Here is a 24,393-nt window from a genome sequence, read left to right as displayed (position 1 = left end):
AAAAAAAGTTGTTCAGACGTCGAGGGCTAATTCTTTTTCTGATGATAAATACCCACCTGTTTCCACCGAAATACCCTTCAGGGGATCTTTTGCAACAGTTTAGTGCCATCTTTGAATGAATTGCAAAACGTCAGGTTTTTGCTGAAATTGTGACCACGCGGCTTATGGATTTTTGCAAAAAAAAGTAATTCAGAGGTCGAGGGATAATTCTGTTTCCGATGATAAAAACCCACCTGTTTCCTCTGAAAAACCTTTCAGGGGATCCTTTGCAACAATTCAGCACCATTTTTGAATGAATTGCAGAACGTCAGATTTTTGCTGAAATTGTGACCGCGCGGCTTAGGGATTTTTTCAAAAAAAGTTGTTTAGACGTCGAGGGCTAATTCTGTTTCCCATGATAAAAACCCACCTGTTTCCACCGAAAAACCCTTCAGGGTATCGTTTGCAACAATTGAGCACCATCTTTCAATGAATTGCAGAACGTCAGAAATTTTGAAGAAATTGTGACCGCGCGGCTTAGGGATTTTTGCAAAAAAAGTTGTTCAGACGTCGAGGGCTAATTCTGTTTCCGATGATAAAAACCCACCTGTTTCCACCGAAAAACCCTTCATTGGATCATTTGCAACAGTTTAGCACCATCTTTGAATGAATTGCAGAACGTCAGATTTTTGCTGAAATTGTGACCGCGCGGCTTAGGGATTTTTTCAAAAAAAATTGTTCAGACGTCGAGGGCTAATTCTGTTTCCGATGATAAAAACCCACCTGTTTCCACTGAAAAACCTTTCAGGGGATCGTTTGCAACAGTTTGGCACCATTTCTGAGTGAATTGCAGAACGTCAGAAATTTTGAAGAAATTGTGACCGCGCGGCTTAGGGATTTTTTCAAAAAAAGTTGTTCAGACGTCGAGGGCTAATTCTGTTTCCGATGATAAAAACCCACCTGTTTCCACCGAAAAACCCTTCAGGGGATCGTTTGCAACAGTTTCGCACCATTTCTGAGTGAATTGCAGAAGGCCAGAAATTTTGAAGAAATTGTGACCGCGCGGCTTAGGGATTTTTGCAAAAAACGTTGTTAAGAAGTCGAGGGCTAATTCTGTTTCCGATGATAAAAACCCACCTGATTCCAATGAAAAACCTTTCAGGGGATCTTTTGCAACAGTTTAGTGACATCTTTGAATGAATTGCAGAACGTCAGATTTTTGCTGAAATTGTGACTGCGCAGCTTACGGATTTTTGCAAAAAAAGTTGTTCAGACATCGAGGGATAATTCTGTTTCCGATGATAAATACCCACCTGTTTCCACCGAAAAACCTTTCAGGGGATCGTTTGCAACAGTTTGGCACCATTTCTGAGTGAATTGCAGAACGTCAGAAATTTTGAAAAAATTGTGACCGCGCGGTTTAGGGATTTTCTCAAAAAAAGTTGTTCAGACGTCGAGGGCTAATTCTGTTTCCGATGATAAATACCCACCTGTTTCCACCGAAAAACCCTTCAGGGGATCGTTTGCAACAGTTTAGCACCATTTTTTAGTGAATTGCAGAACGCCAGAAATTTTGAAGAAATGGTGACCGCGCGGCTTTGGGATTATTGCAAAAAAAAGTTGTTCAGACGTCGAGGGCTAATTCTGTTTCCGATGATAAAAACCCACCTGTTTCCACCGAAAAACCCTTCAGGGGATCGTTTGCAACAGTTGAGCACCATCTTTGAATGAATTGCCGAACGTCAGAAATTTTGAACAAATTGTGACCGCGGGGCTTAGGGATTTTTGCAAAAAAAGTTGTTCAGACGTCGAGGGCTAATTCTGTTTCCGATGATAAAAACCCACCTGTTTCCACCGAAAAACCCTTCATTGGATCATTTGCAACAGTTTAGCACCATCTTTGAATGAATTGCAGAACGTCAGATTTTTGCTGAAATTGTGACCGCGTGGCTTAGGGATTTTTTCAAAAAAGGTTGTTCAGACGTCGAGGGCTAATTCTGTTTCCGATGATAAAAACCCACCTGTTTCCACTGAAAAACCTTTCAGGGGATCGTTTGCAACAGTTTGGCACCATTTCTGAGTGAATTGCAGAACGTCAGAAATTTTGAAGAAATTGTGACCGCGCGGCTTAGGGATTTTTTCAAAAAAAGTTGTTCAGACGTCGAGGGCTAATTCTGTTTCCGATGATAAAAACCCACCTGTTTCCACTGAAAAACCCTTCAGGGGATCGTTTGCAACAGTTTAGTGCCATCTTTGAATGAATTGCAGAACGTCAGATTTTTGCTGAAATTGTGACTGCGCAGCTTACGGATTTTTTGCAAAAAAAGTTGTTCAGACATCGAGGGATAATTCTGTTTCCGATGATAAATACCCACCTGTTTCCACCGAAAAACCTTTCAGGGGATCGTTTGCAACAGTTTGGCACCATTTCTGAGTGAATTGCAGAACGTCAGAAATTTTGAAAAAATTGTGACCGCGCGGTTTAGGGATTTTCTCAAAAAAAGTTGTTCAGACGTCGAGGGCTAATTCTGTTTCCGATGATAAATACCCACCTGTTTCCACCGAAAAACCCTTCAGGGGATCGTTTGCAACAGTTTAGCACCATTTTTTAGTGAATTGCAGAACGCCAGAAATTTTGAAGAAATGGTGACCGCGCGGCTTTGGGATTATTGCAAAAAAAAGTTGTTCAGACGTCGAGGGCTAATTCTGTTTCCGATGATAAAAACCCACCTGTTTCCACCGAAAAACCCTTCAGGGGATCGTTTGCAACAGTTGAGCACCATCTTTGAATGAATTGCCGAACGTCAGAAATTTTGAACAAATTGTGACCGCGGGGCTTAGGGATTTTTGCAAAAAAAGTTGTTCAGACGTCGAGGGCTAATTCTGTTTCCGATGATAAAAACCCACCTGTTTCCACCGAAAAACCCTTCATTGGATCATTTGCAACAGTTTAGCACCATCTTTGAATGAATTGCAGAACGTCAGATTTTTGCTGAAATTGTGACCGCGTGGCTTAGGGATTTTTTCAAAAAAGGTTGTTCAGACGTCGAGGGCTAATTCTGTTTCCGATGATAAAAACCCACCTGTTTCCACTGAAAAACCTTTCAGGGGATCGTTTGCAACAGTTTGGCACCATTTCTGAGTGAATTGCAGAACGTCAGAAATTTTGAAGAAATTGTGACCGCGCGGCTTAGGGATTTTTTCAAAAAAAGTTGTTCAGACGTCGAGGGCTAATTCTGTTTCCGATGATAAAAACCCACCTGTTTCCACTGAAAAACCCTTCAGGGGATCGTTTGCAACAGTTTCGCACCATTTCTGAGTGAATTGCAGAAGGCCAGAAATTTTGAAGAAATTGTGACCGCGCGGCTTAGGGATTTTTGCAAAAAACGTTGTTAAGAAGTCGAGGGCTAATTCTGTTTCCGATGATAAAAACCCACCTGATTCCACTGAAAAACCCTTCAGGTGATCGTTTGCAACAGTTCAGCACCATTTCTGAGTGAATTGCAGAACGTCAGAAATTTTGAAGAAATTGTGACTGCGCGGCTTAGGTATTTTTTCAAAAAAAGTTGTTCAGACGTCGAGGGCTAATTCTGTTTCCGATGATAAAAACCCACCTTTTTCCACTGAAAAACCTTTCAGGGGATCGTTTGCAACAGTTTGGCACCATTTTTGAGTGAATTGCAGAACGCCAGAAATTTTGAAGAAATTGTGACCGCGCGGCTTAGGGATTTTTGCAAAAAAAATTGTTCAGACGTCGAGGGCTAATTCTGTTTCCGATGATAAAAACCTAACTGTTTCCACCGAAAAACCCTTCAGGGGATCGTTTGCAACAGTTTAGTGCCATCTTTGAATGAATTGCAGAACGTCAGGTTTTTGCTGAAATTGTGACCACGCGGCTTAGGGATTTTTGCATAAAAAAGTAATTCAGAGGTCGAGGGTTAATTCTGTTTCCGATGATAAAAACCCACCTGTTTCCTCTGAAAAACCTTTCAGGGGATCCTTTGCAACAATTCAGCACCATTTTTGAATGAATTGCAGAACGTCAGATTTTTGCTGAAATTGTGACCGCGCGGCTTAGGGATTTTTTCAAAAAAAGTTGTTCAGACGTCGAGGGCTAATTCTGTTTCCGATGATAAAAACCCACCTGTTTCCACCGAAAAACCCTTCAGGGGATCGTTTGCAACAGTTGAGACAATCTTTCAATGAATTGCAGAACGTTAGAAATTTTGAAGAAATTGTGACCGCGCGGCTTAGGGATTTTTGCAAAAAAATTTGTTCAGACGTCATGGGCTAAATCTGTTTCCGATGATAAAAACCCACCTGATTCCAATGAAAAACCTTTCAGGGGATCTTTTGCAACAGTTTAGTGCCATCTTTGAATGAATTGCAGAACGTCAGGTTTTTGCTGAAATAGTGACCACGCGGCTTAGGGATTTTTGCAAAAAAAAGTTGTTCAGAGGTCGAGGGTTAATTCTGTTTCCGATGATAAAAATCCACCCGTTTCCACCGAAAAACCTTTCAGGGGATCGTTTGCAACAGTTTGGCACCATTTCTGAATGAATTGCAGAACGTCAGAAATTTTGAAGAAATTGTGACTGCGCGGCTTAGGTATTTTTTCAAAAAAAGTTGTTCAGACGTCGAGGGCTAATTCTGTTTCCGATGATAAAAACCCACCTTTTTCCACTGAAAAACCTTTCAGGGGATCGTTTGCAACATTTTGGCTCCATTTCTGAGTGAATTGCCGAACGTCAGAAATTTTGAAGAAATTGTGACCGCGCGGCTTAGGGATTTTTTCAAAAAAAGTTGTTCAGACATCGAGGGATAATTCTGTTTCCAATGGTAAAAATCCACCCGTTTCCACCGAAAAACCTTTCAGGGGATCGTTTGCAACAGTTTGGCACCATTTTTGAGTGAATTGCAGAACGCCAGAAATTTTGAAGAAATTGTGACCGCGCGGCTTAGGGATTTTTGCAAAAAAAATTGTTCATACGTCGAGGGCTAATTCTGTTTCCGATGATAAAAACCCACCTGTTTCCACCGAAAAACCCTTCAGGGGATCGTTTGCAACAGTTTAGTGCCATCTTTGAATGAATTGCAGAACGTCAGGTTTTTGCTGAAATTGTGACCACGCGGCTTAGGGATTTTTGCATAAAAAAGTAATTCAGAGGTCGAGGGTTAATTCTGTTTCCGATGATAAAAACCCACCTGTTTCCTCTGAAAAACCTTTCAGGGGATCCTTTGCAACAATTCAGCACCATTTTTGAATGAATTGCAGAACGTCAGATTTTTGCTGAAATTGTGACCGCGCGGCTTAGGGATTTTTTCAAAAAAAGTTGTTCAGACGTCGAGGGCTAATTCTGTTTCCGATGATAAAAACCCACCTGTTTCCACCGAAAAACCCTTCAGGGGATCGTTTGCAACAGTTGAGACAATCTTTCAATGAATTGCAGAACGTTAGAAATTTTGAAGAAATTGTGACCGCGCGGCTTAGGGATTTTTGCAAAAAAATTTGTTCAGACGTCATGTGCTAATTCTGTTTCCGATGATAAAAACCCACCTGATTCCAATGAAAAACCTTTCAGGGGATCTTTTGCAACAGTTTAGTGCCATCTTTGAATGAATTGCAGAACGTCAGGTTTTTGCTGAAATAGTGACCGCGCGGCTTAGGGATTTTTGCAAAAAACGTTGTTAAGAAGTCGAGGGCTAATTCTGTTTCCGATGATAAAAACCCACCTGATTCCACTGAAAAACCCTTCAGGGGATCGTTTGCAACAGTTCAGCACCATTTCTGAGTGAATTGCAGAACGTCAGAAATTTTGAAGAAATTGTGACCGCGCGGCTTAGGTATTTTTTCCAAAAAAGTTGTTCAGACGTCGAGGGCTAATTCTGTTTCCGATGATAAAAACCCACCTTTTTCCACTGAAAAACCTTTCAGGGGATCGTTTGCAACATTTTGGCTCCATTTCTGAGTGAATTGCCGAACGTCAGAAATTTTGAAGAAATTGTGACCGCGCGGCTTACGGATTTTTTCAAAAAAAGTTGTTCAGACGTCGGGGGCTAATTCTGTTTCCGATGATCAATACCCACCTGTTTCCACCGAAAAACCCTTCAGGGGATCGTTTGCAACACTTTAGCACCATCTTTGAATTAATTGACGAACGTCAGAAATTTTGAAGAAATTGTGACCGCGCGGCTTAGGGATTTTTTCAAAAAAAGTTGTTCAGACGTCGAGGGCTAATTCTTTTTCTGATGATAAATACCCACCTGTTTCCACCGAAATACCCTTCAGGGGATCTTTTGCAACAGTTTAGTGCCATCTTTGAATGAATTGCAGAATGTCAGATTTTTGCTGAAATTGTGACCGCGCAGCTTAGGGATTTTTGCAAAAAAAGTTGTTCAGACATCGAGGGATAATTCTGTTTCCAATGGTAAAAATCCACCCGTTTCCACCGAAAAACCTTTCAGGGGATCGTTTGCAACAGTTTGGCACCATTTTTGAGTGAATTGCAGAACGTCAGAAACTTTGAAGAAATTGTGACCGCGCGGCTTAGGGATTTTCTCAAAAAAAGTTGTTCAGACATCGAGGGATAATTCTGTTTCCAATGGTAAAAATCCACCCGTTTCCACCGAAAAACCTTTCAGGGGATCGTTTGCAACAGTTTGGCACCATTTTTGAGTGAATTGCAGAACGCCAGAAATTTTGAAGAAATTGTGACCGCGCGGCTTAGGGATTTTTGCAAAAAAAATTGTTCAGACGTCGAGGGCTAATTCTGTTTCCGATGATAAAAACCCACCTGTTTCCACCGAAAAACCCTTCAGGGGATCGTTTGCAACAGTTTAGTGCCATCTTTGAATGAATTGCAGAACGTCAGGTTTTTGCTGAAATTGTGACCACGCGGCTTAGGGATTTTTGCATAAAAAAGTAATTCAGAGGTCGAGGGTTAATTCTGTTTCCGATGATAAAAACCCACCTGTTTCCTCTGAAAAACCTTTCAGGGGATCCTTTGCAACAATTCAGCACCATTTTTGAATGAATTGCAGAACGTCAGATTTTTGCTGAAATTGTGACCGCGCGGCTTAGGGATTTTTTCAAAAAAAGTTGTTCAGACTTCGAGGGCTAATTCTGTTTCCGATGATAAAAACCCACCTGTTTCCACCGAAAAACCCTTCAGGGGATCGTTTGCAACAGTTGAGACAATCTTTCAATGAATTGCAGAACGTTAGAAATTTTGAAGAAATTGTGACCGCGCGGCTTAGGGATTTTTGCAAAAAAATTTGTTCAGACGTCATGTGCTAATTCTGTTTCCGATGATAAAAACCCACCTGATTCCAATGAAAAACCTTTCAGGGGATCTTTTGCAACAGTTTAGTGCCATCTTTGAATGAATTGCAGAACGTCAGGTTTTTGCTGAAATAGTGACCGCGCGGCTTAGGGATTTTTGCAAAAAACGTTGTTAAGAAGTCGAGGGCTAATTCTGTTTCCGATGATAAAAACCCACCTGATTCCACTGAAAAACCCTTCAGGGGATCGTTTGCAACAGTTCAGCACCATTTCTGAGTGAATTGCAGAACGTCAGAAATTTTGAAGAAATTGTGACCGCGCGGCTTAGGTATTTTTTCCAAAAAAGTTGTTCAGACGTCGAGGGCTAATTCTGTTTCCGATGATAAAAACCCACCTTTTTCCACTGAAAAACCTTTCAGGGGATCGTTTGCAACATTTTGGCTCCATTTCTGAGTGAATTGCCGAACGTCAGAAATTTTGAAGAAATTGTGACCGCGCGGCTTACGGATTTTTTCAAAAAAAGTTGTTCAGACGTCGGGGGCTAATTCTGTTTCCGATGATCAATACCCACCTGTTTCCACCGAAAAACCCTTCAGGGGATCGTTTGCAACACTTTAGCACCATCTTTGAATTAATTGACGAACGTCAGAAATTTTGAAGAAATTGTGACCGCGCGGCTTAGGGATTTTTTCAAAAAAAGTTGTTCAGACGTCGAGGGCTAATTCTTTTTCTGATGATAAATACCCACCTGTTTCCACCGAAATACCCTTCAGGGGATCTTTTGCAACAGTTTAGTGCCATCTTTGAATGAATTGCAGAATGTCAGATTTTTGCTGAAATTGTGACCGCGCAGCTTAGGGATTTTTGCAAAAAAAGTTGTTCAGACATCGAGGGATAATTCTGTTTCCAATGGTAAAAATCCACCCGTTTCCACCGAAAAACCTTTCAGGGGATCGTTTGCAACAGTTTGGCACCATTTTTGAGTGAATTGCAGAACGTCAGAAACTTTGAAGAAATTGTGACCGCGCGGCTTAGGGATTTTCTCAAAAAAAGTTCAGACGTCGAGGGCTAATTCTGTTTCCGATGATAAATACCCACCTGTTTCCACCGAAAAACCCTTCAGGGGATCGTTTGCAACAGTTGAGCACCATCTTTGAATGAATTGACGAACGTCAGAAATTTTGAAGAAATTGTGACCGCGCGGCTTAGGGATTTTCTCAAAAAAGTTTTTCAGACGTCGAGGGCTAATTCTGTTTCCGATGATAAATACCCACCTGTTTCCACCGAAAAACCCTTCAGGGGATCGTTTGCAACAGTTTAGCACCATTTTTGAGTGAATTGCAGAACGCCAGAAATTTTGAAGAAATTGTGACCGCGCGGCTTAGGGATTTTTGCAAAAAAAATTGTTCAGACGTCGAGGGCTAATTCTGTTTCCGATGATAAAAACCCACCTGTTTCCAATGAAAAACCTTTCAGGGGATCTATTGCAACAGTTTAGTGCCATCTTTGAATGAATTGCAGAACGTCAGGTTTTTGCTGAAATTGTGACCACGCGGCTTAGGGATTTTTGCAAAAAAAAGTAATTCAGAGGTCGAGTGTTAATTCTGTTTCCGATGATAAAAACCCACCTGTTTCCTCTGAAAAACCTTTCAGGGGATCCTTTGCAACAATTCAGCACCATTTTTGAGTGAATTGCAGAACGCCAGAAATTTTGAAGAAATTGTGACCGCGCGGCTTAGGGATTTTTGCAAAAAAAATTGTTCAGACGTCGAGGGCTAATTCTGTTTCCGATGATAAAAACCCACCTGTTTCCACCGAAAAACCCTTCAGGGGATCGTTTGCAACAGTTTGGCACCATCTTTGAATGAATTGCAGAACGTCAGAAATTTTGAAGAAATTGTGACCACGCGGCTTAGGGATTTTTTCAAAAAAAGTTGTTCAGACGTAGAGGGCTAATTCTGTTTCCGATGATAAATACCCACCTGATTCCACCGAAAAACCCTTCAGGGGATTTTTTGCAACAGTTTAGTGCCATCTTTGAATGAATTGCAGAACGTCAGATTTTTGCTGAAATTGTGACCGCGCGGCTTAGGGATTTTTTCAAAAAAAGTTGTTCAGACGTCGAGGGCTAATTCTGTTTCCGATGATAAAAACCCACCTGTTTCCACCGAAAAACCCTTCAGGGGATCGTTTGCAACAGTTGAGCACCATCTTTCAATGAATTGCAGAACGTAAGAAATTTTGAAGAAATTGTGACCGCGCGGCTTAGGGATTTTTGCAAAAAAAGTTGTTCAGACGTCATGGGCTAATTCTGTTTCCGATGATAAAAACCCACCTGATTCCAATGAAAAACCTTTCAGGGGATCTATTGCAACAGTTTAGTGCCATCTTTGAATGAATTGCAGAACGTCAGGTTTTTGCTGAAATTGTGACCACGCGGCTTAGGGATTTTTGCAAAAAAAAGTAATTCAGAGGTCGAGGGTTAATTCTGTTTAAGATGATAAAAACCCACCTGTTTCCTCTGAAAAACCTTTCAGGGGATCCTTTGCAACAATTCAGCACCATTTTTGAATGAATTGCAGAACGTTAGAAATTTTGAAGAAATTGTGACCGCGCGGCTTAGGGATTTTTTCAAAAAAAGTTGTTCAGACGTCATGGGCTAATTCTGTTTCCGATGATAAAAACCCACCTGATTCCAATGAAAAACCTTTCAGGGGATCTTTTGCAACAGTTGAGCACCATCTTTGAATGAATTGCAGAACGTCAGGTTTTTGCTGAAATTGTGACCACGCGGCTTAGGGATTTTTGCAATAAAAAGTTGTTCAGAGGTCGAGGGCTAATTCTGTTTCCGATGATAAAAACCCACCTGTTTCCACTGAAAAACCCTTCAGGGGATCGTTTGCAACAGTTGAGCACCATCTTTCAATGAATTGCAGAACTTCAGAAATTTTGAAGAAATTGTGACCGCGCGGCTTAGGGATTTTTTTAAAAAAACTTGTTCAGACGTCATGGGCTAATTCTGTTTCCGATGATAAAAACCCACCTGATTCCAATGAAAAACCTTTCAGGGGATCTTTTGCAACAGTTTAGTGCCATCTTTGAATGAATTGCAGAACGTCAGGTTTTTGCTGAAATAGTGACCGCGCGGCTTAGGGATTTTTGCAAAAAACGTTGTTAAGAAGTCGAGGGCTAATTCTGTTTCCGATGATAAAAACCCACCTGATTCCACTGAAAAACCCTTCAGGGGATCGTTTGCAACAGTTCAGCACCATTTCTGAGTGAATTGCAGAACGTCAGAAATTTTGAAGAAATTGTGACCGCGCGGCTTAGGTATTTTTTCCAAAAAAGTTGTTCAGACGTCGAGGGCTAATTCTGTTTCCGATGATAAAAACCCACCTTTTTCCACTGAAAAACCTTTCAGGGGATCGTTTGCAACATTTTGGCTCCATTTCTGAGTGAATTGCCGAACGTCAGAAATTTTGAAGAAATTGTGACCGCGCGGCTTACGGATTTTTTCAAAAAAAGTTGTTCAGACGTCGGGGGCTAATTCTGTTTCCGATGATCAATACCCACCTGTTTCCACCGAAAAACCCTTCAGGGGATCGTTTGCAACACTTTAGCACCATCTTTGAATTAATTGACGAACGTCAGAAATTTTGAAGAAATTGTGACCGCGCGGCTTAGGGATTTTTTCAAAAAAAGTTGTTCAGACGTCGAGGGCTAATTCTTTTTCTGATGATAAATACCCACCTGTTTCCACCGAAATACCCTTCAGGGGATCTTTTGCAACAGTTTAGTGCCATCTTTGAATGAATTGCAGAATGTCAGATTTTTGCTGAAATTGTGACCGCGCAGCTTAGGGATTTTTGCAAAAAAAGTTGTTCAGACATCGAGGGATAATTCTGTTTCCAATGGTAAAAATCCACCCGTTTCCACCGAAAAACCTTTCAGGGGATCGTTTGCAACAGTTTGGCACCATTTTTGAGTGAATTGCAGAACGTCAGAAACTTTGAAGAAATTGTGACCGCGCGGCTTAGGGATTTTCTCAAAAAAAGTTCAGACGTCGAGGGCTAATTCTGTTTCCGATGATAAATACCCACCTGTTTCCACCGAAAAACCCTTCAGGGGATCGTTTGCAACAGTTGAGCACCATCTTTGAATGAATTGACGAACGTCAGAAATTTTGAAGAAATTGTGACCGCGCGGCTTAGGGATTTTCTCAAAAAAGTTTTTCAGACGTCGAGGGCTAATTCTGTTTCCGATGATAAATACCCACCTGTTTCCACCGAAAAACCCTTCAGGGGATCGTTTGCAACAGTTTAGCACCATTTTTGAGTGAATTGCAGAACGCCAGAAATTTTGAAGAAATTGTGACCGCGCGGCTTAGGGATTTTTGCAAAAAAAATTGTTCAGACGTCGAGGGCTAATTCTGTTTCCGATGATAAAAACCCACCTGTTTCCACCGAAAAACCCTTCAGGGGATCGTTTGCAACAGTTTGGCACCATCTTTGAATGAATTGCAGAACGTCAGAAATTTTGAAGAAATTGTGACCACGCGGCTTAGGGATTTTTTCAAAAAAAGTTGTTCAGACGTAGAGGGCTAATTCTGTTTCCGATGATAAATACCCACCTGATTCCACCGAAAAACCCTTCAGGGGATCTTTTGCAACAGTTTAGTGCCATCTTTGAATGAATTGCAGAACGTCAGATTTTTGCTGAAATTGTGACCGCGCGACTTAGGGATTTTTTCAAAAAAAGTTGTTCAGACGTCGAGGGCTAATTCTGTTTCCGATGATAAAAACCCACCTGTTTCCACCGAAAAACCCTTCAGGGGATCGTTTGCAACAGTTGAGCACCATCTTTCAATGAATTGCAGAACGTCAGAAATTTTGAAGAAATTGTGACCGCGCGGCTTAGGGATTTTTGCAAAAAAAGTTGTTCAGACGTCATGGGCTAATTCTGTTTCCGATGATAAAAACCCACCTGATTCCAATGAAAAACCTTTCAGGGGATCTATTGCAACAGTTTAGTGCCATCTTTGAATGAATTGCAGAACGTCAGGTTTTTGCTGAAATTGTGACCACGCGGCTTAGGGATTTTTGCAAAAAAAAGTAATTCAGAGGTCGAGGGTTAATTCTGTTTCCGATGATAAAAACCCACCTGTTTCCTCTGAAAAACCTTTCAGGGGATCCTTTGCAACAATTCAGCACCATTTTTGAGTGAATTGCAGAACGCCAGAAATTTTGAAGAAATTGTGACCGCGCGGCTTAGGGATTTTTGCAAAAAAAATTGTTCAGACGTCGAGGGCTAATTCTGTTTCCGATGATAAAAACCCACCTGTTTCCACCGAAAAACCCTTCAGGGGATCGTTTGCAACAGTTTGGCACCATCTTTGAATGAATTGCAGAACGTCAGAAATTTTGAAGAAATTGTGACCACGCGGCTTAGGGATTTTTTCAAAAAAAGTTGTTCAGACGTAGAGGGCTAATTCTGTTTCCGATGATAAATACCCACCTGATTCCACCGAAAAACCCTTCAGGGGATTTTTTGCAACAGTTTAGTGCCATCTTTGAATGAATTGCAGAACGTCAGATTTTTGCTGAAATTGTGACCGCGCGGCTTAGGGATTTTTTCAAAAAAAGTTGTTCAGACGTCGAGGGCTAATTCTGTTTCCGATGATAAAAACCCACCTGTTTCCACCGAAAAACCCTTCAGGGGATCGTTTGCAACAGTTGAGCACCATCTTTCAATGAATTGCAGAACGTCAGAAATTTTGAAGAAATTGTGACCGCGCGGCTTAGGGATTTTTGCAAAAAAAGTTGTTCAGACGTCATGGGCTAATTCTGTTTCCGATGATAAAAACCCACCTGATTCCAATGAAAAACCTTTCAGGGGATCTATTGCAACAGTTTAGTGCCATCTTTGAATGAATTGCAGAACGTCAGGTTTTTGCTGAAATTGTGACCACGCGGCTTAGGGATTTTTGCAAAAAAAAGTAATTCAGAGGTCGAGGGTTAATTCTGTTTAAGATGATAAAAACCCACCTGTTTCCTCTGAAAAACCTTTCAGGGGATCCTTTGCAACAATTCAGCACCATTTTTGAATGAATTGCAGAACGTTAGAAATTTTGAAGAAATTGTGACCGCGCGGCTTAGGGATTTTTGCAAAAAAAGTTGTTCAGACGTCATGGGCTAATTCTGTTTCCGATGATAAAAACCCACCTGATTCCAATGAAAAACCTTTCAGGGGATCTTTTGCAACAGTTGAGCACCATCTTTGAATGAATTGCAGAACGTCAGGTTTTTGCTGAAATTGTGACCACGCGGCTTAGGGATTTTTGCAATAAAAAGTTGTTCAGAGGTCGAGGGCTAATTCTGTTTCCGATGATAAAAACCCACCTGTTTCCACTGAAAAACCCTTCAGGGGATCGTTTGCAACAGTTGAGCACCATCTTTCAATGAATTGCAGAACTTCAGAAATTTTGAAGAAATTGTGACCGCGCGGCTTAGGGATTTTTTTAAAAAAACTTGTTCAGACGTCATGGGCTAATTCTGTTTCCGATGATAAAAACCCACCTGATTCCAATGAAAAACCTTTCAGGGGATCCTTTGCAACAGTTTAGTGCCATCTTTGAATGAATTGCAGAACGTCAGGTTTTTGCTGAAATAGTGACCACGCGGCTTAGGGATTTTTGCAAAAAAAAGTTGTTCAGAGGTCGAGGGTTAATTCTGTTTCCGATGATAAAAATCCACCCGTTTCCACCGAAAAACCTTTCAGGGGATCGTTTGCAACAGTTTGGCACCATTTCTGAGTGAATTGCAGAACGTCAGAAATTTTGAAGAAATTGTGACTGCGTGGCTTAGGGATTTTTTCAAAAAAAGTTGTTCAGACGTCGAGGGCTAATTCTGTTTCCGATGATAAAAACCCACCTGTTTCCACCGGAAAACCCTTCATTGGATCGTTTGCAACAGTTTAGCACCATCTTTGAATCAATTGCAGAACGTCAGATTTTTGCTGAAATAGTGACCGCGCGGCTTAGGGATTTTTTCAAAAAAAGTTGTTAAGAAGTCGAGGGCTAATTCTGTTTCCGTTGATAAAAACCCACCTGTTTCCACCGAAAAACCCTTCAGGGGATCGTTTGCAACAGTTGAGCACCATCTTTCAATGAATTGCAGAACGTCAGAAATTTTGAAGAAATTGTGACCGCGCGGCTTAGGGATTTTTGCAAAAAAAGTTGTTCAGACGTCATGGGCTAATTCTGTTTCCGATGATAAAAACCCACCTGATTCCAATGAAAAACCTTTCAGGGGATCTATTGCAACAGTTTAGTGCCATCTTTGAATGAATTGCAGAACGTCAGGTTTTTGCTGAAATTGTGACCACGCGGCTTAGGGATTTTTGCAAAAAAAAGTAATTCAGAGGTCGAGGGTTAATTTTGTTTCCGATGATAAAAACCCACCTGTTTCCTCTGAAAAACCTTTCAGGGGATCCTTTGCAACAATTCAGCACCATTTTTGAATGAATTGCAGAACGTCAGATTTTTGCTGAAATTGTGACCGCGCGGCTTAGGGATTTTTTCAAAAAAAGTTGTTCAGACGTCGAGGGCTAATTCTGTTTCCGATGATAAAAACCCACCTGTTTCCACCGAAAAACCCTTCAGGGGATCGTTTGCAACAGTTGAGACCATCTTTCAATGAATTGCAGAACGTTAGAAATTTTGAAGAAATTGTGACCGCGCGGCTTAGGGATTTTTTTAAAAAAACTTGTTCAGACGTCATGGGCTAATTCTGTTTCCGATGATAAAAACCCACCTGATTCCAATGAAAAACCTTTCAGGGGATCTTTTGCAACAGTTTAGTGCCATCTTTGAATGAATTGCAGAACGTCAGGTTTTTGCTGAAATAGTGACCACGCGGCTTAGGGATTTTTTCAAAAAAAGTTGTTCAGACGTCGAGGGCTAATTCTGTTTCCGATGATAAAAACCCACCTGTTTCCACCGAAAAACCCTTCAGGGGATCGTTTGCAACAGTTGAGACCATCTTTCAATGAATTGCAGAACGTTAGAAATTTTGAAGAAATTGTGACCGCGCGGCTTAGGGATTTTTTTAAAAAAACTTGTTCAGACGTCATGGGCTAATTCTGTTTCCGATGATAAAAACCCACCTGATTCCAATGAAAAACCTTTCAGGGGATCTTTTGCAACAGTTTAGTGCCATCTTTGAATGAATTGCAGAACGTCAGGTTTTTGCTGAAATAGTGACCACGCGGCTTAGGGATTTTTGCAAAAAAAAGTTGTTCAGAGGTCGAGGGTTAATTCTGTTTCCGATGATAAAAATCCACCCGTTTCCACCGAAAAACCTTTCAGGGGATCGTTTGCAACAGTTTGGCACCATTTCTGAGTGAATTGCAGAACGTCAGAAATTTTGAAGAAATTGTGACTGCGTGGCTTAGGGATTTTTTCAAAAAAAGTTGTTCAGACGTCGAGGGCTAATTCTGTTTCCGATGATAAAAACCCACCTGTTTCCACCGGAAAACCCTTCATTGGATCGTTTGCAACAGTTTAGCACCATCTTTGAATCAATTGCAGAACGTCAGATTTTTGCTGAAATTGTGACCGAGCGGCTTAGGGATTTTTTCAAAAAAAGTTGTTAAGAAGTCGAGGGCTAATTCTGTTTCCGTTGATAAAAACCCACCTGTTTCCACCGAAAAACCCTTCAGGGGATCGTTTGCAACAGTTGAGCACCATCTTTCAATGAATTGCAGAACGTCAGAAATTTTGAAGAAATTGTGACCGCGCGGCTTAGGGATTTTTGCAAAAAATGTTGTTCAGACGTCATGGGCTAATTCTGTTTCCGATGATAAAAACCCACCTGATTCCAATGAAAAACCTTTCAGGGGATCTATTGCAACAGTTTAGTGCCATCTTTGAATGAATTGCAGAACGTCAGGTTTTTGCTGAAATTGTGACCACGCGGCTTAGGGATTTTTGCAAAAAAAAGTAATTCAGAGGTCGAGGGTTAATTCTGTTTCCGATGATAAAAACCCACCTGTTTCCTCTGAAAAACCTTTCAGGGGATCCTTTGCAACAATTCAGCACCATCTTTGAATGAATTGCAGAACGTCAGGTTTTTGCTGAAATTGTGACCGCGCAGCTTAGGGATTTTTTCAAAAAAAGTTGTTCAGACGTCGAGGGCTAATTCTGTTTCCGATGAAAAGAACCCACCTGTTTCCACCGAAAAACCCTTCAGGGGATCGTTTGCAACAGTTGAGCACCATCTTTCAATGAACTGCAGAACGTCAGAAATTTTGAAGAAATTGTGACCGCGCGGCTTAGGGATTTTTGCAAAAAAAGTTGTTCAGACGTCATGGGCTAATTCTGTTTCCGATGATAAAAACCCACCTGATTCCAATGAAAAACCTTTCAGGGGATCTTTTGCAACAGTTTAGTGCCATCTTTGAATGAATTGCAGAACGTCAGGTTTCTGCTGAAATAGTGACCACGCGGCTTAGGGATTTTTGCAAAAAAAAGTTGTTCAGAGGTCGAGGGTTAATTCTGTTTCCGATGATAAAAATCCACCTGTTTCCACCGAAAAACCTTTCAGGCGATCGTTTGCTACAATTTCGCACCATTTCTGAGTGAATTGCAGAACGTCAGAAATTTTGAAGAAATTTTGACTGCGCGGCTTAGGGATTTTTTCAAAAAAAGTTGTTCAGACGTCGAGGGCTAATTCTGTTTCCGATGATAAAAACCCACCTATTTCCACCGAAAAACCCTTCATTGGATCATTTGCAACAGTTTAGCACCATCTTTGAATGAATTGCAGAACGTCAGATTTTTGCTGAAATTGTGACCGCGCGGCTTAGGGATTTTTTCAAAAAAAGTTGTTCAGACGTCGAGGGCTAATTCTGTTTCCGATGATAAAAACCCACCTGTTTCCACTGAAAAACCCTTCAGGGGATCGTTTGCAACAGTTTCGCACCATTTCTGAGTGAATTGCAGAAGGCCAGAAATTTTGAAGAAATTGTGACCGCGCGGCTTAGGGATTTTTTCCAAAAAAGTTGTTCAGACGTCGAGGGCTAATTCTGTTTCCGATGATGAAAACCCACATTTTTCCACTGAAAAACCTTTCAGGGGATCGTTTGCAACATTTTGGCTCCATTTCTGAGTGAATTGCCGAACGTCAGAAATTTTGAAGAAATTGTGACCGTGCGGCTTACGGATTTTTTCAAAAAAAGTTGTTCAGACGTCGGGGGCTAATTCTGTTTACGATGATCAATACCCACCTGTTTCCACCGAAAAACCCTTCAGGGGATCGTTTGCAACACTTTAGCACCATCTTTGAATTAATTGACATCGTCAGAAATTTTGAAGAAATTGTGACCGCGCGGCTTAGGGATTTTTTCAAAAAAAGTTGTTCAGACGTCGAGGGCTAATTATTTTTCTGATGATAAATACCCACCTGTTTCCACCGAAATACCCTTCAGGGGATCTTTTGCAACAGTTTAGTGCCATCTTTGAATGAATTGCAGAATGTCAGATTTTTGCTGAAATTGTGACCGCGCAGCTTTGGGATTTTTGCAAAAAAAGTTGTTCAGACATCGAGGGATAATTCTGTTTCCAATGGTAAAAATCCACCCGTTTCCACCGAAAAACCTTTCAGGGGATCGTTTGCAACAGTTTGGCACCATTTTTGAGTGAATTGCAGAACGTCAGAAATTTTGAAGAAATTGTGACCGCGCGGCTTAGGGATTTTCTCAAAAAAAGTTGTTCAGACGTCGAGGGCTAATTCTGTTTCCGATGATAAATACCCACCTGTTTCCACCGAAAAACCCCTCAGGGGATCGTTTGCAACAGATGAGCACCATCTTTGAATGAATTGACGAACGTCAGAAATTTTGAAGAAATTGTGACCGCGCGGCTTAGGGATTTTCTCAAAAAAGTTTTTCGGACGTCGAGGGCTAATTCTGTTTCCGATGATAAATACCCACCTGTTTCCACCGAAAAACCCTTCAGGGGATCGTTTGCAACAGTTTAGTGCCATCTTTGAATGAATTGCAGAACGTCAGATTTTTGCTGAAATTGTGACCGCGCGGCTTAGGGATTTTTTCAAAAAAAGTTGTTCAGATGTCGAGGGCTAATTCTGTTTCCGATGATAAAAACCCACCTGTTTCCACCGAAAAACCCTTCAGGGGATCGTTTGCAACAGTTGAGCACCATCTTTCAATGAATTGCAGAACGTCAGAAATTTTGAAGAAATTGTGACCGCGCGGCTTAGGGATTTTTGCAAAAAAAGTTGTTCAGACGTCATTGGCTAATTCTGTTTCCGATGATAAAAACCCACCTGATTCCAATGAAAAACCTTTCAGGGGATCTTTTGCAACAGTTTAGTGCCATCTTTGAATGAATTGCAGAACGTCAGGTTTTTGCTGAAATAGTGACCACGCGGCTTAGGGATTTTTGCAAAAAAAAGTTGTTCAGAGGTCGAGGGTTAATTCTGTTTCCGATGATAAAAATCCACCCGTTTCCACCGAAAAACCTTTCAGGGGATCGTTTGCAACAGTTTGGCACCATTTCTGAGTGAATTGCAGAACGTCAGAAATTTTGAAGAAATTGTGACTGCGTGGCTTAGGGATTTTTTCAAAAAAAGTTGTTCAGACGTCGAGGGCTAATTCTGTTTCCGATGATAAAAACCCACCTGTTTCCACCGGAAAACCCTTCATTGGATCGTTTGCAACAGTTTAGCACCATCTTTGAATCAATTGCAGAACGTCAGATTTTTGCTGAAATTGTGACCGAGCGGCTTAGGGATTTTTTCAAAAAAAGTTGTTAAGAAGTCGAGGGCTAATTCTGTTTCCGTTGATAAAAACCCACCTGTTTCCACCGAAAAACCCTTCAGGGGATCGTTTGCAACAGTTGAGCACCATCTTTCAATGAATTGCAGAACGTCAGAAATTTTGAAGAAATTGTGACCGCGCGGCTTAGGGATTTTTGCAAAAAATGTTGTTCAGACGTCATGGGCTAATTCTGTTTCCGATGATAAAAACCCACCTGATTCCAATGAAAAACCTTTCAGGGGATCTATTGCAACAGTTTAGTGCCATCTTTGAATGAATTGCAGAACGTCAGGTTTTTGCTGAAATTGTGACCACGCGGCTTAGGGATTTTTGCAAAAAAAAGTAATTCAGAGGTCGAGGGTTAATTTTGTTTCCGATGATAAAAACCCACCTGTTTCCTCTGAAAAACCTTTCAGGGGATCCTTTGCAACAATTCAGCACCATTTTTGAATGAATTGCAGAACGTCAGATTTTTGCTGAAATTGTGACCGCGCGGCTTAGGGATTTTTTCAAAAAAAGTTGTTCAGACGTCGAGGGCTAATTCTGTTTCCGATGATAAAAACCCACCTGTTTCCACCGAAAAACCCTTCAGGGGATCGTTTGCAACAGTTGAGACCATCTTTCAATGAATTGCAGAACGTTAGAAATTTTGAAGAAATTGTGACCGCGCGGCTTAGGGATTTTTGCAAAAAAAGTTGTTCAGACGTCATGGGCTAATTCTGTTTCCGATGATAAAAACCCACCTGATTCCAATGAAAAAACTTTCAGGGGATCTTTTGCAACAGTTTAGTGCCATCTTTGAATGAATTGCAGAACGTCAGGTTTTTGCTGAAATAGTGACCACGCGTCTTAGGGATTTTTGCAAAAAAAAGTTGTTCAGAGGTCAAGGGCTAATTCTGTTTCCGATGATAAAAACCCACCTGTTTCCACTGAAAAACCCTTCAGGGGATCGTTTGCAACAGTTGAGCACCATCTTTCAATGAATTGCAGAACTTCAGAAATTTTGAAGAAATTGTGACCGCGCGGCTTAGGGATTTTTGCAAAAAAAGTTGTTCAGACGTCATGGGCTAATTCTGTTTCCGATGATAAAAACCCACCTGATTCCAATGAAAAACCTTTCAGGGGATCTTTTGCAACAGTTTAGTGCCATCTTTGAATGAATTGCAGAACGTCAGGTTTTTGCTGAAATAGTGACCACGCGGCTTAGGGATTTTTGCAAAAAAAAGTTGTTCAGAGGTCGAGGGTTAATTCTGTTTCCGATGATAAAAATCCACCCGTTTCCACCGAAAAACCTTTCAGGGGATCGTTTGCAACAGTTTGGCACCATTTCTGAGTGAATTGCAGAACGTCAAATTTTTGCTGAAATTGTGATCGCGCGGCTTAGGGATTTTTTCAAAAAAAGTTGTTAAGAAGTCGAGGGCTAATTCTGTTTCCGATGATAAAAACCCACCTGATTCCACAGAAAAACCCTTCAGGGGATCGTTTGCAACAGTTCAGCACCATTTCTGAGTGAATTGCAGAACCTCAGAAATTTTGAAGAAATTGTGACCGCGCGGCTTAGGTATTTTTTCAAAAAAAGTTGTTCAGACGTCGAGGGTAATTCTGTTTCCGATGATAAAAACCCACCTTTTTCCACTGAAAAACCTTTCAGGGGATCGTTTGCAACATTTTGGCTCCATTTCTGAGTGAATTGCCGAACGTCAGAAATTTTGAAGAAATTGTGACCGCGCGGCTTAGGTATTTTTTCAAAAAAAGTTGTTCAGACGTCGAGGGCTAATTCTTTTTCTGATGATAAATACCCACCTGTTTCCACCGAAATACCCTTCAGGGGATCTTTTGCAACAGTTTAGTGCCATCTTTGAATGAATTGCAGAACGTCAGATTTTTGCTGAAATTGTGACCGCGCAGCTTAGGGATTTTTGCAAAAAAAGTTGTTCAGACATCGAGGGATAATTCTGTTTCCAATGGTAAAAATCCACCCGTTTCCAACGAAAAACCTTTCAGGAGATCGTTTGCAACAGTTTGGCACCATTTTTGAGTGAATTGCAGAACTCCAGAAATTTTGAAGAAATTGTGACCGCGCGGCTTAGGGATTTTTGCAAAAAAAATTGTTCAGACGTCGAGGGCTAATTCTGTTTCCGATGATAAAAACCCACCTGTTTCCACCGAAAAACCCTTCAGGGGATCGTTTGCAACAGTTTAGTGCCATCTTTGAATGAATTGCAGAACGTCAGGTTTTTGCTGAAATTGTGACCACGCGGCTTAGGGATTTTTGCAAAAAAAAGTAATTCAGAGGTCGAGGGTTAATTCTGTTTCCGATGATAAAAACCCACCTGTTTCCTCTGAAAAACCTTTCAGGGGATCCTTTGCAACAATTCAGCACCATCTTTGAATGAATTGCAGAACGTCAGGTTTTTGCTGAAATTGTGACCGCGCAGCTTAGGGATTTTTTCAAAAAAAGTTGTTCAGACGTCGAGGGCTAATTCTGTTTCCGATGATAAGAACCCACCTGTTTCCACCGAAAAACCCTTCAGGGGATCGTTTGCAACAGTTGAGCACCATCTTTCAATGAACTGCAGAACGTCAGAAATTTTGAAGAAATTGTGACCGCGCGGCTTAGGGATTTTTGCAAAAAAAGTTGTTCAGACGTCATGGGCTAATTCTGTTTCCGATGATAAAAACCCACCTGATTCCAATGAAAAACCTTTCAGGGGATCTTTTGCAACAGTTTAGTGCCATCTTTGAATGAATTGCAGAACGTCAGGTTTCTGCTGAAATAGTGACCACGCGGCTTAGGGATTTTTGCAAAAAAAAGTTGTTCAGAGGTCGAGGGTTAATTCTGTTTCCGATGATAAAAATCCACCTGTTTCCACCGAAAAACCTTTCAGGCGATCGTTTGCTACAATTTCGCACCATTTCTGAGTGAATTGCAGAACGTCAGAAATTTTGAAGAAATTTTGACTGCGCGGCTTAGGGATTTTTTCAAAAAAAGTTGTTCAGACGTCGAGGGCTAATTCTGTTTCCGATGATAAAAACCCACCTATTTCCACCGAAAAACCCTTCATTGGATCATTTGCAACAGTTTAGCACCATCTTTGAATGAATTGCAGAACGTCAGATTTTTGCTGAAATTGTGACCGCGCGGCTTAGGGATTTTTTCAAAAAAAGTTGTTCAGACGTCGAGGGCTAATTCTGTTTCCGATGATAAAAACCCACCTGTTTCCACTGAAAAACCCTTCAGGGGATCGTTTGCAACAGTTTCGCACCATTTCTGAGTGAATTGCAGAAGGCCAGAAATTTTGAAGAAATTGTGACCGCGCGGCTTAGGGATTTTTTCCAAAAAAGTTGTTCAGACGTCGAGGGCTAATTCTGTTTCCGATGATGAAAACCCACATTTTTCCACTGAAAAACCTTTCAGGGGATCGTTTGCAACATTTTGGCTCCATTTCTGAGTGAATTGCCGAACGTCAGAAATTTTGAAGAAATTGTGACCGTGCGGCTTACGGATTTTTTCAAAAAAAGTTGTTCAGACGTCGGGGGCTAATTCTGTTTACGATGATCAATACCCACCTGTTTCCACCGAAAAACCCTTCAGGGGATCGTTTGCAACACTTTAGCACCATCTTTGAATTAATTGACAAACGTCAGAAATTTTGAAGAAATTGTGACCGCGCGGCTTAGGGATTTTTTCAAAAAAAGTTGTTCAGACGTCGAGGGCTAATTATTTTTCTGATGATAAATACCCACCTGTTTCCACCGAAATACCCTTCAGGGGATCTTTTGCAACAGTTTAGTGCCATCTTTGAATGAATTGCAGAATGTCAGATTTTTGCTGAAATTGTGACCGCGCAGCTTTGGGATTTTTGCAAAAAAAGTTGTTCAGACATCGAGGGATAATTCTGTTTCCAATGGTAAAAATCCACCCGTTTCCACCGAAAAGCCTTTCAGGGGATCGTTTGCAACAGTTTGGCACCATTTTTGAGTGAATTGCAGAACGTCAGAAATTTTGAAGAAATTGTGACCGCGCGGCTTAGGGATTTTCTCAAAAAAAGTTGTTCAGACGTCGAGGGCTAATTCTGTTTCCGATGATAAATACCCACCTGTTTCCACCGAAAAACCCCTCAGGGGATCGTTTGCAACAGATGAGCACCATCTTTGAATGAATTGACGAACGTCAGAAATTTTGAAGAAATTGTGACCGCGCGGCTTAGGGATTTTCTCAAAAAAGTTTTTCGGACGTCGAGGGCTAATTCTGTTTCCGATGATAAATACCCACCTGTTTCCACCGAAAAACCCTTCAGGGGATCGTTTGCAACAGTTTAGTGCCATCTTTGAATGAATTGCAGAACGTCAGATTTTTGCTGAAATTGTGACCGCGCGGCTTAGGGATTTTTTCAAAAAAAGTTGTTCAGATGTCGAGGGCTAATTCTGTTTCCGATGATAAAAACCCACCTGTTTCCACCGAAAAACCCTTCAGGGGATCGTTTGCAACAGTTGAGCACCATCTTTAAATGAATTGCAGAACGTCAGAAATTTTGAAGAAATTGTGACCGCGCGGCTTAGGGATTTTTGCAGAAAAAGTTATTCAGACGTCATGGGCTAATTCTGTTTCCGATGATAAAAACCCACCTGATTCCAATGAAAAACCTTTCAGGGGATCTATTGCAACAGTTTAGTGCCATCTTTGAATGAATTGCAGAACGTCAGGTTTTTGCTGAAATTGTGACCACGCGGCTTAGGGATTTTTGCAAAAAAAAGTAATTCAGAGGTCGAGGGTTAATTCTGTTTCCGATGATAAAAACCCACCTGTTTCCTCTGAAAAACCCTTCAGGGGATCGTTTGCAACAATTCAGCACCATCTTTGAATGAATTGACGAACGTCAGAAATTTTGAAGAAATTGTGACCGCGCGGCTTAGGGATTTTCTCAAAAAAGTTTTTCAGACGTCGAGGGCTAATTCTGTTTCCGATGATAAATACCCACCTGTTTCCACTGAAAAACCCTTCAGGGGATCGTTTGCAACAGTTTAGCACCATTTTTGAGTGAATTGCAGAACGCCAGAAATTTTGAAGAAATTGTGACCGCGCGGCTTAGGGATTTTTGCAAAAAAAATTGTTCAGACGTCGAGGGCTAATTCTGTTTCCGATGATAAAAACCCACCTGTTTCCACCGAAAAACCCTTCAGGGGATCGTTTGCAACAGTTTGGCACCATCTTTGAATGAATTGCAGAACGTCAGAAATTTTGAAGAAATTGTGACCACGCGGCTTAGGGATTTTTTCAAAAAAAGTTGTTCAGA

Source organism: Podarcis melisellensis (genome assembly GCF_964234715.1).
Source record: "Podarcis melisellensis genome assembly, chromosome: 4".
Taxonomy (NCBI): domain Eukaryota; kingdom Metazoa; phylum Chordata; class Lepidosauria; order Squamata; family Lacertidae; genus Podarcis; species Podarcis melisellensis.
Note: the sequence above shows the minus strand (reverse complement) of the source record.